We start from the raw sequence: 13,725 nt of genomic DNA, 5'->3' as shown, positions 1-13,725 counted from the left end.
TTTTTTTTTGGGCAATATCCATATGTGACCATTGGTATCAATGCAAACTATGTGCTAGTAACTATTCACTTCTGTAGTAACTATGTTAATTTCTGTTATAACTATGCTCAATTCTGTATGTATGTACCTACCCTGTAACTTAGCTTTTAAGTATACTTAATGTTTGCACCCAGCTACCTAAGGGTTTTGGTTGTGCTTATCAAATAAACAAACAAACAAACAAAAAATCTGCGAGCAACCAGGGAAGGAAAGAGTTGGAAGAAGATCACCCAGTTGCAGGTAGGGCGGTAGTGTAGGGTTATTGGACCTAGGTATTAGGGAGGAGCCATTCCTTAAAGGGCAGGTCTTGAACTCCTTCCTGGACTGTAAAAGTGAGAGGGCGAGTCTGATGTTTCAGGGAGGTGATTCCAGAGGCTGAGGGCACAGACAGAGAAGGCCTGTCTTCTGGTTCTTTCCTTCCTGCATCAGTGGAGTTCAAGTCTGCACATGTCCTGGATTGCAGGCCTGAATTTAGAGGCGATGCAATCATACGCCAAGTCCAATCTCAAATAGCCAAGTCCAGCCAGAAATGCTCAAATACTGACATCTTATATCAGTAAATACTTCCATGTCTGGAGTAATTATAATATGTGTCTAACAGCATTGTGTGTCCTGGTGGTTCATTGTGTACCAAGTGCAGCCTCAACTGATCAAGTACTGAACTCTCAGGAAAGCTAAAGCCTCGATTGCCACAGTGCCGCCATTACATGGGATCTCACGCCGATAAAGCTTTGCATGCGCAGTGTAGCCATCACGTGTAAGATACAACCCCCACATGCTCCGACAGTGTCATCGTATGCCAAGTGCAGCCACAAATGCCCAAGTGCATGCACTCTCCAGCATGAGGTTACACCCTTATGATACAGAAGAGGTCCTTCACAGACCAGGTACAACACCAGCAACAGTGCAAGGCAGGGTCAGACTGGGGCATACAATAGGCCCGGCCGCAAATAACAAAGTGGCCCACAATTCCTACCCTTTCATGACAAACTGTTGAATATCACCTGAGGGGGAAATGTGGGGCACAACGTGTCACAAAGTTTGCATTTGAAAAGTGACAAATCAAACCCACCAGCAACACAGTGCACTAACTGATCAAATTGGCCTACTGTGGCCAGAAAATAAAACACGGTTCCATGCCAGTATGCTGTGGTGCCCCTTCGGAATTTGCCCTATCGCCTGGGGGTTGGGGGGGGAGGCGGCCCGAGTCTGGTGCAAGCGTCCCTCAGTCAGAGACGACTTTTTCTCTATGGAAATCTAGCTGCCCGTGTACCTCACAGAGATGTTTTTCTGCGACGCTGCTTTCAACTCACACGCTTTTGGCGGGTGTCACCCGCCTTGAAAAGAGTGGACTCACCCGCCAAGCCTCCTGCAGGCCCATTCATTTCAATGGGCCTCTCACCCGCCAAAAACAAAATCGGGTGTTTTCACCCGCTTTTGCGACTCAAATGGTTGAGAGCTATGGCTTTCAGCATCCACACACAGGCGCTTTCCATGGGAAACACAACTCCTGCACGCCGGCTTTGTCAATTCGTTGTGTTTGTTTTTAATTCCTGGCTCTTTTGCACGAGCGCCGGGTCACGCGCCTCGCTGAATGACCGGGCGGCGCGGCCTGTCCTTTTCTCCCCTTCCTGGCGGGACGCTCAGATAATCAGAAAGCTATCTCCATAAACGGCGGGTTATTTATAATCCCTCACATGGCATTTCAATTACCCGACCGATGATGACGTGCCGTTATGGATGGGGCTGTGATTACATTTTTGTCGCTAATGACCCCTAAGTAAATCTTTGCAATTTTCATTTCGCGGAGCTTTAATATGGATCACGGCCCTGTTGTTTGGCCTCCGCTGGTAATCCGAAAACGCTCCATAAATTGGAACCTGTACACGTTCGATGATTGCGGTCTGTGGACCGAGCTATGAACTTAACATATTAAAATCTGCGCCCCAGATGGCGAGAAACATCTGTTCCCATTATGGTTATTGGTGTTAATCTGCGAGCCCCGGCCCATCTTTCAAAACATTACACATATTAAAACGGATACGGAAACACTTCACAGCCGCCAGTGCTGATACCATCGGTGGAAGGTGGAGGGCACACAGACCTGCCCTGCGCTTACCAGGAAAGTGATTGTTGGCACTAGGTGCTGCCTATCTGTGTATCAATTCACACGGCGGTCAGATCTGGAATTCAAGATTGCTGCAAAAGACACTCTGAGGTTTAGGAGCAACGGAGACAACGAATGGTCACAATATGAGATTGACGGAGGAGCAGACATGAAATGGCGCTGCAGGGACTCCTAGCGGCCAGTGATAGTATGGCATTGACATAGCTGCATACATAGAGATGAGCTGCAGCGACACCTAGGGGCCAATGATATTGTGGCATTGAATGAGGAGCAGGCACAGAATGATGTGGAGGTAACACCTAGTGGCCAATAAGTGCATGACAGTGGCTGTGTAGGAGACCGGCACTGCTGTATTAGTGTCATCCAGTTATGACATGGATGCTTGGCTGAAGATTGTAGAGACACTGGTGCATCTGAGATGACACTCTGTCAGTATGTCATAGGCAGTGAAGCAGAGAGCAATGGTGCTAACTGCAAAATGTGGCATTGCTTTATGAGAGAGTGAAGCATATGTGTACGGTGGTGAAACAAACAAAGGGTTTCTCTATTAGCAAGTACGCAAATAATGTGCACACTAGATATCACTGCTTGCACAGCTTGAAATGTCCTCCTTGCAGGCGTTATTGTCATCTACCCTGACCCAAATGATACATCATTGACCCGAAGTCATTTGCGGACACTTGTACACAAGAGAAATGCATCTGTGCATCAACAAACCAACTCTCAGGCCTCGATCAATATCTCATAAGTCACATTTTAAAAATCAAAGTTGAGGACAGTGGTAAAAGAGTGCCAAAACAAAGTAATGGAACTGTGACATTGGTGGGGGATGTTCTAACTGGGAGGGAGTAAGTTGAAACACGTTTCAAGGGGTTGAGGATGGGACAGGGTGAGGTGGACAACATACAATGATGTCCTTGGTATTGTTTTTCATTAATTGTTCTCAGTTTTCCAGCCAGTTTTCCAGCCAGTAGAAACATTTATGTATGCCCCCTGTGAAATCAATCACCTCTACCTGCTGATCGCAAGTCTGTTGGAACCCGTACTTAACAGCTACCTGAACAGCAGTTACTTCAAAAGGTGCCGGCCCCTAGACAAAGGTGTGATTTTAGGGATCGAATTAGGTAATTTATAACAAAGCATAGATCATAAGATTGAACGTCTGGTCTGAGAGAGTGTGAGGGATGAAAAGTCAGCGATCCTGAAGTATCTTACAGAAGTGAATCACATATGTTCTAGAGACGAGTCAGTAAGGCTCCTGCAATCACTGCACACTCGTCCAGTGGTATGAAAGGGCAAATCTCCTGTCCCCTGACTGCCCATGTGAGTGGAACAAAGACAGATGTACAATTGGATATTTCCCTTCTGTGAAAGGTACAGTGGGCTAAAGTGTGGCTACAGACTCTTCGGTGGGTACCTTCCCATAGAACAGGTCATTTAGCAGTGTTCGTTCTTGCAGAGTGGCGCCCATGACTACATTTTGAATTTTTCAAGGGCCTTAGGATTAGTCACCCTAAGTGTCCTAGGGACATCCAGACGTGGACCCCTTGCTCACTGTGCTCAGAGAGGCACAGCTCCACCTCACTCATGAGGCCCGTCATTGCTGAAACACGTGTATGGGTTTGCTGTTGGTACTCTTGTTCAGAAGAGAATTGCCATAGCATTTTGGTGCTGGACTGCCCATGTGGGACAAAGACTGACATGCAAATGCATATTTCCCTTCTGTGAAAGGTACAGTGAGCTAAAGTGTGGCTGCAGACTCTAGAGTGGGTACCATCCCATAGAACAGGCCATTGTTGCTGTGTTCATTCTCATAGAGGGGTGCCTATAGACTATTCTTTAATAATATAATAACAAGTGACACTAGATTACGCACAGGAAATATTTATGGGGGTACAGCAGGAATTAATAAGATTATGAGAACCTTTCAGAGTAGTGCCATCAAATGCACCTGTACTGACACAGACACGCTTATGCAGAATAGGGGAAACAACAGTAATGGGAGGGAGCATTCTCAATGGTATAAGACTGGACTTAGATACACTATAGGATAGGAAAGTGATATTTTTATACAAATTATGACATTTTTTTGTAACATCTTAACAGATATAGTGGTAAGAGATTTGAGTAAGTAACCTGGGGGTAGCATGCAATATTTTAAATGATTAATTATGCAAATACATAAGGAGTCACACTAGTATGTTAAGGCCTGGACAAATAAAGGAGTGCGCCGTTAGGTCAAATAAGTATTTTTCATGGAGCACATACCCTAATTAATATGGTCTCCAAAAATAAAGAGTAGATTATTAAAATCACTTATAGGGTTTATATTTAGATGCAGCATTTGTATTGATGTGAAAGAATGACTAATCAGTGCACGCAAGCTAGGAGTTGCACAAATGAGGGAATACAATTGAAGGACAGTGATGGCTTGTGGTGTAGAACACAGATTAATTTGACAAACAAAGGCTTGTTTAATGGAAGTTTATTCAGCAGTTAAGGATTGTAAATAGAAACAATGAAGGTTTGGTAAAAGTATTGAGCATGTTATGGACCACTAGTATACATGTTGATGGGCCTATTAGAAGGAGTAAAGAAAAGGGGAATTTGAGATATGGAAAGAGAAGGTATGCACGAGGTCAGGGAAAACATAGAGATAATTAGGTTAGAGTGTTCCATGTTAGAGCCCTAAAGAGGGGGAGCAACATACACACATACACCAACCCTACCCACAATAGTAGACAATATTTTTCAATGTAAATATAGTGCCAACTTAAATAACAATAACCCCATGTCTTGCTAAAATCTAATATACACGAACATAAAGTGTATATCATTGTTGCTATATATTTGGAGCATTTTCAAGAAAAAGGGAAGGGATTGTGGTTGTGTTATGTTGTATATAAATAAGATATATAAAGAGTAACTGGATTTTTAGTGGATTATGAAAAAGAAAGAGAGATGGATACCTCAAATTCATGGGCCATAGAGGGACGGAAAGGTCACACGCTAAAGCTCCATATCAGAGTATTACGGATTCCTAAAGGCAGAGACAATTAGAAGAGCGTGTAACAAACTCCCAGAGGGAGTAATAAAGAGAGAAGAGTTCTATTTACTGAAGAACAGTAAAGGAAGATGTACATAAGGGAACCAATTAAAAGTGGATATATGTATGGGGTTATAATATGTTATTATAAAACTTTGTGTTGTGTCTGGACTAATACATATAAAACGGTAGTAAACAATTAAAATTAAAAGCGCTTATTAGAAGTTCCTGACCAAAAGATTGACATCAATCAGGGGTTGGGGGGGCTAAAGCTTAAAGAAAATAAATAAATAAATACATAACAGAACCTTAAAATATTAATACTAAAGCAACGATATAATAAAAATTGATAGAAAGTGTAAATAAAGGAACACAAATAACATAATTGCATAAGATTTATGAAAAAAGGTGTGGTTAGAATATTCTGATTATTGGATAATAAGCGGCGATTGATGATGCCTGCTCAAATTGATCAGTGTGGTATATTTGATAAAATAAAGAAAATAACAAAAAGCTCAGACAAGTTTTGACAGTCAAGATCGACTAGTCATCATGAGTGAAATTCTGCCAGTGCACAAAAAAACACATGAGAGTAAGTAACAAGAACATGTATAAATATTGATAAAATGTTACAGGTGTCATTTTTGGGGCACAGTAGAAATATCTATATGGCCTTAGTGGAGTCTAGTGGTATAATTGGAAGAAATATTATGAGAAAAGGTACGTACTACGCAATGAATAAAAAAGAGAGAAAGGGTAGGTACCAGTGCACAACAGAAGTGTGTGAATCGCCTCATTGATCATTATTAGGAGAAAGAGGACCCAGGTGAGTACAAGTGGATGGTAGTGAGGGATATAGTGGTCTCAAACTGATTGTATTTTCCCAAGAAAAGGGTAGCAGGAGTAGGCATAGAATACTATAGATATTCAAGTATGGCCATATATAGTGAAGAAAGCAAAGAAGACCTTTGGATGTAAGAAGGTGTAGGAACCTCTTTATGATTATATTAATGTATAATAATAATATGTGCTGGATATATGTATTTTTTATTAAAAGCACAAAAAAAAATGTTAAAGTGATACAAATGTAGAGATAGGCAAAACATTGTATGCATATATGCCACACTCGTCTGCACTTAATAGGACATGCACTTATTCCTAGCATCATGGGTAGGTAGATTAAGGTAGGAAGGGTGACAAAAGTGTTAATTCTATCCGGACAAAATAAACACTGCAAAGAAAGAGAAATTCCCACGCTATCGGAAGAAGGTCTACAAAAGTACAGAGAAGATTTTCAGCATAGCAGAGAAAGTTAAAAGCAGGCCTGCCACTGCACCACGTTTATAAAATAAACAATTACTTAAAGTGAACAATTGTTTCTACTTAAAAAAAAAGAAATCCTGAGGTCTAACTGGCCATGGATATAAGGAAATTACCCCAGAATCATCATTTTAAGGAAAAACATAAGCAACAAGACCAGTGTCTCTGTGCACGATGAGAAAGAAAGGCCTATTTCAGGAAAGTACCGTTTTTTTCTTATTAGTTTACCATGACTGTTTGCCTCTATTTTATTTTCTGCAGGAAGCAAAGAGCAATGTTATCAACGGATGCGCCAAGAAAAAGAAGAAGAGAGGCTAAAGAAAATACCTTTTTTAATGTTATTTTTGCATTTGTCGTGTTGTCTGTTTTGTCCTTTATTATTTTTTTTATTATAAAGAAGGGGATAATGTAACCCCAGTGGTGTGAAGAATGACAAAACCACTTGTAAAAAGTGCTATCAAGAATAAAGGAGAAATCTTTTCTTTTACACTCAAAAGAGGAATTCGGAGATGACGTATGAATTTAGCATCGCACTAAGAAAGATACTATGAAGTGTAAACCTATGAAAAAGGTGGGGCAAGTAAGGTTACAAACACACATATATGTGTGATTTTTGGTCCCATGTCACAGGCACACCCAGGTATGAGCAGAACAATTAGCCATTCAATTACATTAATGCAGAGGACATTTAGTAGCAAGTATTTCTGGAGATAGGAGTAACGCTTCAGAGAAAAAGAAGCATTTAAATTGTCATGTTTAGATTTTAGGAGCAAGTACTGATGATAAAATGCACTTATCTTTCAATAAACTCAGTTATCCATATTTCAGATGGATAAGGAGACCCTGCACTCCGAGTGACGTCAACAACCAAACCTATGAGCAGGGAGAAAAGCCCTCATTGTCATGAAAAGGAACTTAAGGGGACCAAGCCAGATGCCCATTTGCTATTTGATTTAAAAAGAAAACAGAAGAAGAAACAATCCTCTTAATGGACTCCCCCATCCTTCTGTCTAATGTCCCTTCGACTGACTTTTTTATTTGGAAAAAACAATGCACCCTAGAGCATGGCCTATGAACTAAAGGGCCCCTGGACTTGCTGACAAGCAGCCAAAAGTAAAAATAAATGATACATTGACTAATGAAAGCTCCATGGACTTGGAATAAAGAAAACAAAGAATCAGGTGGAAGATGCACAGATGAAATACAAATAAGATAACGGTCAGGAAATTAACTGTAACTGTCCAGTGAATAAAACAGGGACAAAAGGAAGCGTTGTGGGGTGGGATAAAAGAGAAAATATGAATACATGAAAATGTTTTAATAGAAGTAAAAAGAAAAGAAGAAAGAGAACTAACAGTACAAAATGGGCTGGTGGGTCCCCTCAAGGATTATAAATGTCGTTTAGCGATATCTCCCGATTCTCGTAGTGTCACCCATTGTGCATGCACCTGAACATTTAATTGGATAACAGGGATGGGAACACGATGGAAGTAAACAGTATTAGTCTTTGGGGATACATACACATACACAAATAATAAAAGATGGCAATAAATGACAGACCTTTGACAAAAAACAGGTACATATACATTTAATTAGGAAAATACAATGGCCCTCATTACGACCCTGGCGGAAATCGAAAAACGATGGCGGAAATGCAATACCGCCATCGAATAGCGCTCGGTGCGACTATGACCCGTCACCGCAAAGTACGATGCCATTAGCGACACCATAGTGAACGCCAACGCTAACTGCACCAAGTACGCGCGCGCCATGCCAAACCGTAAATACCACCATGGCGCAAGGGTACGCGAATTCCGACCCTAGCGGACATGTACCTAACGCCATCAAGCACGGCGGAAAGTACCATTCCGCCATGGTGAGAAGTACGGCATCGCGAATCAACCGTAAACGGCCCCACTGAGTGCCTGTACACCGCTCCCTGCCCACAAAGTACAACTCCCCGTATGTGCAATGAAGTCACAATGCAACCAGTGAAATGTACAAGTCACCCATGCATGCCAACAAACAAAAGAATCACAAGAGGGGCCAATGGGAGCTGCAGGGCACAGATGGCACGAATACAGAAGCCATTCCAATGGACATGACCACAGTCCCCCACCAAGAAACGCACGCAAACACAGGCACCTGTGACCAGCAATATTCCGAAAATCACATCATTCCACCAGTCCACCTGGCTGACCGGCATCTGTTACACAAAACCTAATCCCCCGCCCCTGAGCATGACATCATTCAAACAGTCATATTGGCAGCCCTCATCCCTGACCTCACTGGGCTTCGTAGGCAAACGCGCCCAGCACAGTACCACGCAACTAAACTCCGAAGCTGGAACCCAATGCAGATCTCCTCACAATACATCGCTCCCCAAATAGGAATATGCCACATCACTTGCAAAGAAGAACGCTACACGGCCCATATCAGAATAGAAATTTAATGCACAACAAAATCACCAAGCCCATACAGCCATTAGGCCATGAACTCCAAAACACATTTCACCATTGTGGGCTGCATCCGCAAGAAATGACCAGCTACTACTTGTGTGACGCCCTGTTCCATCATGGTACACAGAGCCACATTCACGTACGAAAAGGCAACATGGAAGCGCACAGAACCGCAGGGCCGTCCCAATGGGGAGGCACTAGTCCAGCTGAAAGGCCGAAATGTTGCTCCGAGCCACTAGTACTGCGTAAGGGCATGTGGCCCATTGGCGATCGTCCCATAAGATCGTAATGCTGCTCCACTGATTAACACGAAGCAGCAGGTGTCGGGAGTAAAAGCCATCTGCAGGAGTGGCATACAGATGGCAGTGGCAAAAGGGGAGGAGATACCTGTCAACCAAAAGAAAAGAAAAAGAACAGAATGGCCATCAGAACTACATTCGAACAACTCACTTCAATGATCACACTAAATCCACAGCCATATGCATGCTAGCCCACTCCAAAGGATCATCACCACCCCAAAACCACTTGCGACTCATAACTATCTATATCGAGGTGTAAACACCATCACAAACGAGTGTACCTGTGCATGCGTCTGTGAAAACAGAATCCATCTAATGGGAATGTTAACGTGCATGGACACAAGTGTCTGAAGGCGCGTCGAGACAGGGAGGGCTCAACAAGGCCAGATAGACGATGGTCCCACTATGGCAGCCCTGCATCACATAGCGCAGGGGAGGCGGACAGATTCCAAGAAGCCCTGTACATGGCAAACTCTGTATCAAATCATCTGCCCATGCATCCATTCATCATTCCCTCATCCCGGTATAAAAACGCCTGAATATTTTCTCACATAACATTAGAAATATCCATTGAGTCTGTGCGTAATGCAGCCTGCAAAATCCACAGTGCCCCAGCCCGTAATTCCAGTGTTGTGAAGTAACATGTATTTGGGAACGTCCGGCCTCATCGCCCACGTCGCTATTGCGCATCCCAAACTATTCATATCAATCATTGCATCCTCGCCATGGCCCCTGTCTCAAGGACATTGAACAATAGAACGTTATATTTGCAGTCAGACCTGTGGGCATCTCCTCGCCGCTAGCTGATAACCGAAAGCGCCGCCCTTCGAATTCCTCATTTGCAACATCACGTCGAAAAGGCATCTGTGGCCGCTTGAAATCACAAATTAATCCATCTAGTGCGGCTGTGTGTGAAAATGGCAACTGCCTTCACCCACACATGGGACGCCCCGCCCGTCGATGCAACTCGGTACAGTGATGCATGAGGGCCCACCGTTACTCGAGTACTACGTTCCACTGACCCTTCACAAGTCTGTTCGCGACTGCAAAGATTGTATGTGAAACAATGGGACCATAGCCGAATGAACATATCAACCAATGTTACACGGCCATCGGGTACAAATACATGATTGCAATAGCAAGATGCCATTACTCGAATTGCAGCGTTGTGTGCGGGACGTGCTCGGCCAAAGGGGAGAGCAGCTTGCACAGGTGGAATGAATCACCACAGGTGGAGGCCATACAGCCTGAAAACACATAAATTGCACACCCAGTCTCCTCCCACAACCACACCCACTCCGAAATGCTACCGGCAGGACTCGCGATGTTGGCCCTGGGGGACCTGATAGCACTGCAAGTACTCCAACTCCAAGAAGAAGACGAACACCAACTACAACCGGCCGCACGGAGGAGACGCAGGAGGAGGAGGAGGCCAAGGCAGGGCCAGCAAGGGCCGCCAGCACAGCCACTACCACCACGCAGGCAGCCCGCAATCCCACGCCTCCGAGCACATCCGTTCAACCTCACTGATGAGCAGATCCACACCCTCTACCGTTTGGACCGGGACACCATAGCCGCCATTGTGGACATGACACAGGCTGACCTTGTCAGCATGATAGATAGCCCAACCGCCATCCCACCCCTACTGAAGGTGGTGTCTGTACTCCACTTCCTGGCCACAGGCACCTACCAGCACACAGTCGGACAGTTGCATGGCATTTCTCAGCCACTGTTCTCACGGACACTATTGCAAGTGCTCGATGCCCTCCTGCAGCACGCAGACGACTACATCTCTCTACCACGCTCGGAGCAGGAAATTACCAACACAAAAGTGGGATTCCATGCACTTGCCGGCATACCGGGTTCCCTTGGTGCCATCGACTGCACCCATGTGGAATTGGTCGTCCCACATGCCATGGAGGCCCAGTACCGCAACCGAAAACAATTTCATTCCCTGAATGTACAAATGGTGTGTGACTCCAACAGGATCATTACACATTGTTGTGCCCGATTCCCTGGATCAACCCATGATTCTATGGTCTTGAGGAACTCTACAATACCACGCTACATGGAGCGACACGCAGGGAACAGATCCTGGCTACTCGGTGAGTCTCATTTCATGCATGATGATGTGGGGTATGTGATTCGGCAATGACCTGGCAGGAAGGGGGGGGGGTGTGCGTACGTAGCAATGGCATTCCACATCATACGTTTATCGTCCACATACAGGTGATGCTGGATATCCACTGAAGAGATGGCTCCTCACACCAGTCCGGAAACCACGGGACCAGCATGAGGAGGACTACAACCATGCCCACTCACGTACCCGTGTAGTCATTGAACAGGCATTCGGCCTACTGAAGACTCGTTTCCGCTGCCTCAGCAGGTCTGGCGGGGCACTCCTGTACCGCCATGAGAAGGTTGCAAAGATGGTCATGGCCTGTGTCATGCTCCAGAACATGTGCGTACGTAGAAATGTGCCCATGCCCCCTGACGCAGAACTGCAAGCACCTGAAGATGGTCATGATGAGGGTGGGGATGTGGCAGCACCTCAAGGAGTCTGCGAGGCACAGGAGGGCCGTGACATTCGTCAGCATCTCATTGATGCATGCTTCTAGCACTCACGCCTGGTGGCTGATACATGGACACGGTACTCGTGGCACTGTGTGTGTCTGGTACATGCACAATATGGACTGTACGCCTATGATGGCCTAGTACACAAAGATCATTGTCCACACATCTCATTGGTTGATCGTGCATTGTTTATGGCATATGTGATATCATGTTGAACACCCTATCGACCCGCCACCCAAGTGAGCCCAACACACCCCCTCCACCCTCCTACCTCCCCCCCGAACACCAGTGTCCAAAGATGCTCATTGTCAGTGGGCAGTCGCTATTGCAAGCCCCCTCTGCGGGTATCAGGGGCACCCCTGCCTGTGGAGCGCAGGTTCCTCCCAGATCTACGTTGGGGGCTGCCCTGGACGGAACTTGCAACGGATGATGTCTCTGCCTGCTCACGTCCATGCATGTCCCTAAGGGTTTGTGAGAGCTCAGTGAGCACACGGCGCACTGCGGCAAGTTCGGCACATACGTCTTTGGACGTCGCATGCAGTTCCCCCCTCAGGCTCTCGGTGCTTCTCTCCATTTGGACTCTCAGGCTCTCGGTGCTACTCTCCATTTGGACTCTCAGGCACTCGGTGCTACTCTCCATTTGTGCCCTTAGTGTCTCTGTACTTCTCTCCATTTCTGCCCTAAGTGTCTCAGTTGATGTTTCTATGTCTGCCTTAGTGCCCCCACATTCATCGGCATGGTCCTTGAGGAGCGTGGCCAGTTGCTGCTGTTGCACGATTAACTGGTCGAGGGACTGTTGCCTCTGCTGGGCCATGGCCATTTGCGGTGGTGTCACAGAGGGGCTGGTGACCTCATGTTGCCTTGCCACAGGGCTTGTGGGGGATGGCCAGTCGTCGTCTTGTGGGTGCCCCTGCGTGGTATCCTCATGTTGTACGGGATGGGACAGACAGGGGGATTGGGACAGGTCATGGATGGATCTGACTTCGACATCCCCGTCTTCTGTGTCGGAGCATGCTGCCATCAATGGGGTGTCACCTATGGTGCTGCTGCCACCAGAGGCAGTGCCTTCTGTGGCATCCATTGGGGGGACCTGTGGTGCTGCTGTTGTGGGCATGCTGGCTGCTGGGGTGCCTGTTGATGTTCCCTCCTCTGTGCTGCCACCTGATTTGTGCTGCTGCCGTGTCTTGATGCGTGCAGCTGAGGTGGAGGGTCTTTGGCCGTTGGTCTTGGCCCTCTTTGCAGGTGTGCTGGTAGGGGTGTCCTGATGCTCGTCGTTTGGATCGGACCCTGTGGTGGAGTAAAGGAGGGCGAGGGTTATTAATGGGTCTGTGGGAATTGGAATGGCATTGTATCACATGCATTGGGGTGGTACCTGAGGGTGATTTGGGTCGGGGCCTTGGAGGTGCTTTCATTTGTGTGTGGAGTGAGGGTGCAGTTGTTTGGCAGCCTGCAGTTAGGGTGTGCCTGCTGCACGTGTAGTGGGTGTTTTTGGGTTTTTTAATTATTTATGTATTTATTGTGAGTTTTAAAGTGCGCTATCAGGCCAATGTGTGTGGACGTTCTCCTGGACATGTGTTTCTGTTGCACTATGTGGACACATGGTACTTCACATGATTGGACATTGTGGATTTAGCTTTGTTTCATTTGGGCCACCTACCTGATTCTTCGGATGTCTGCACTCCTTTCTCCATCCCTCCGACTCCCTCTATGCTCTCCATTCCTATGGTGGAGGCACAGATTTCTTCCCAGGGGGTCAACTTGATGGGTGATTCCGATCCTCCCCCGGTGGCTGTGGCAATGTTGCGGTTGGCAGAAAGTATGCTACGGACGCGTATCCGCAGGTCGTCCCATCGCTTTCTG

The sequence above is a fragment of the Ambystoma mexicanum genome, chromosome 3p (genome assembly GCF_040938575.1).
Source record: "Ambystoma mexicanum isolate Mex_15411 chromosome 3p, UKY_AmexF1_1, whole genome shotgun sequence".
Taxonomy (NCBI): Eukaryota; Metazoa; Chordata; class Amphibia; order Caudata; family Ambystomatidae; genus Ambystoma; species Ambystoma mexicanum.
Note: the sequence above shows the minus strand (reverse complement) of the source record.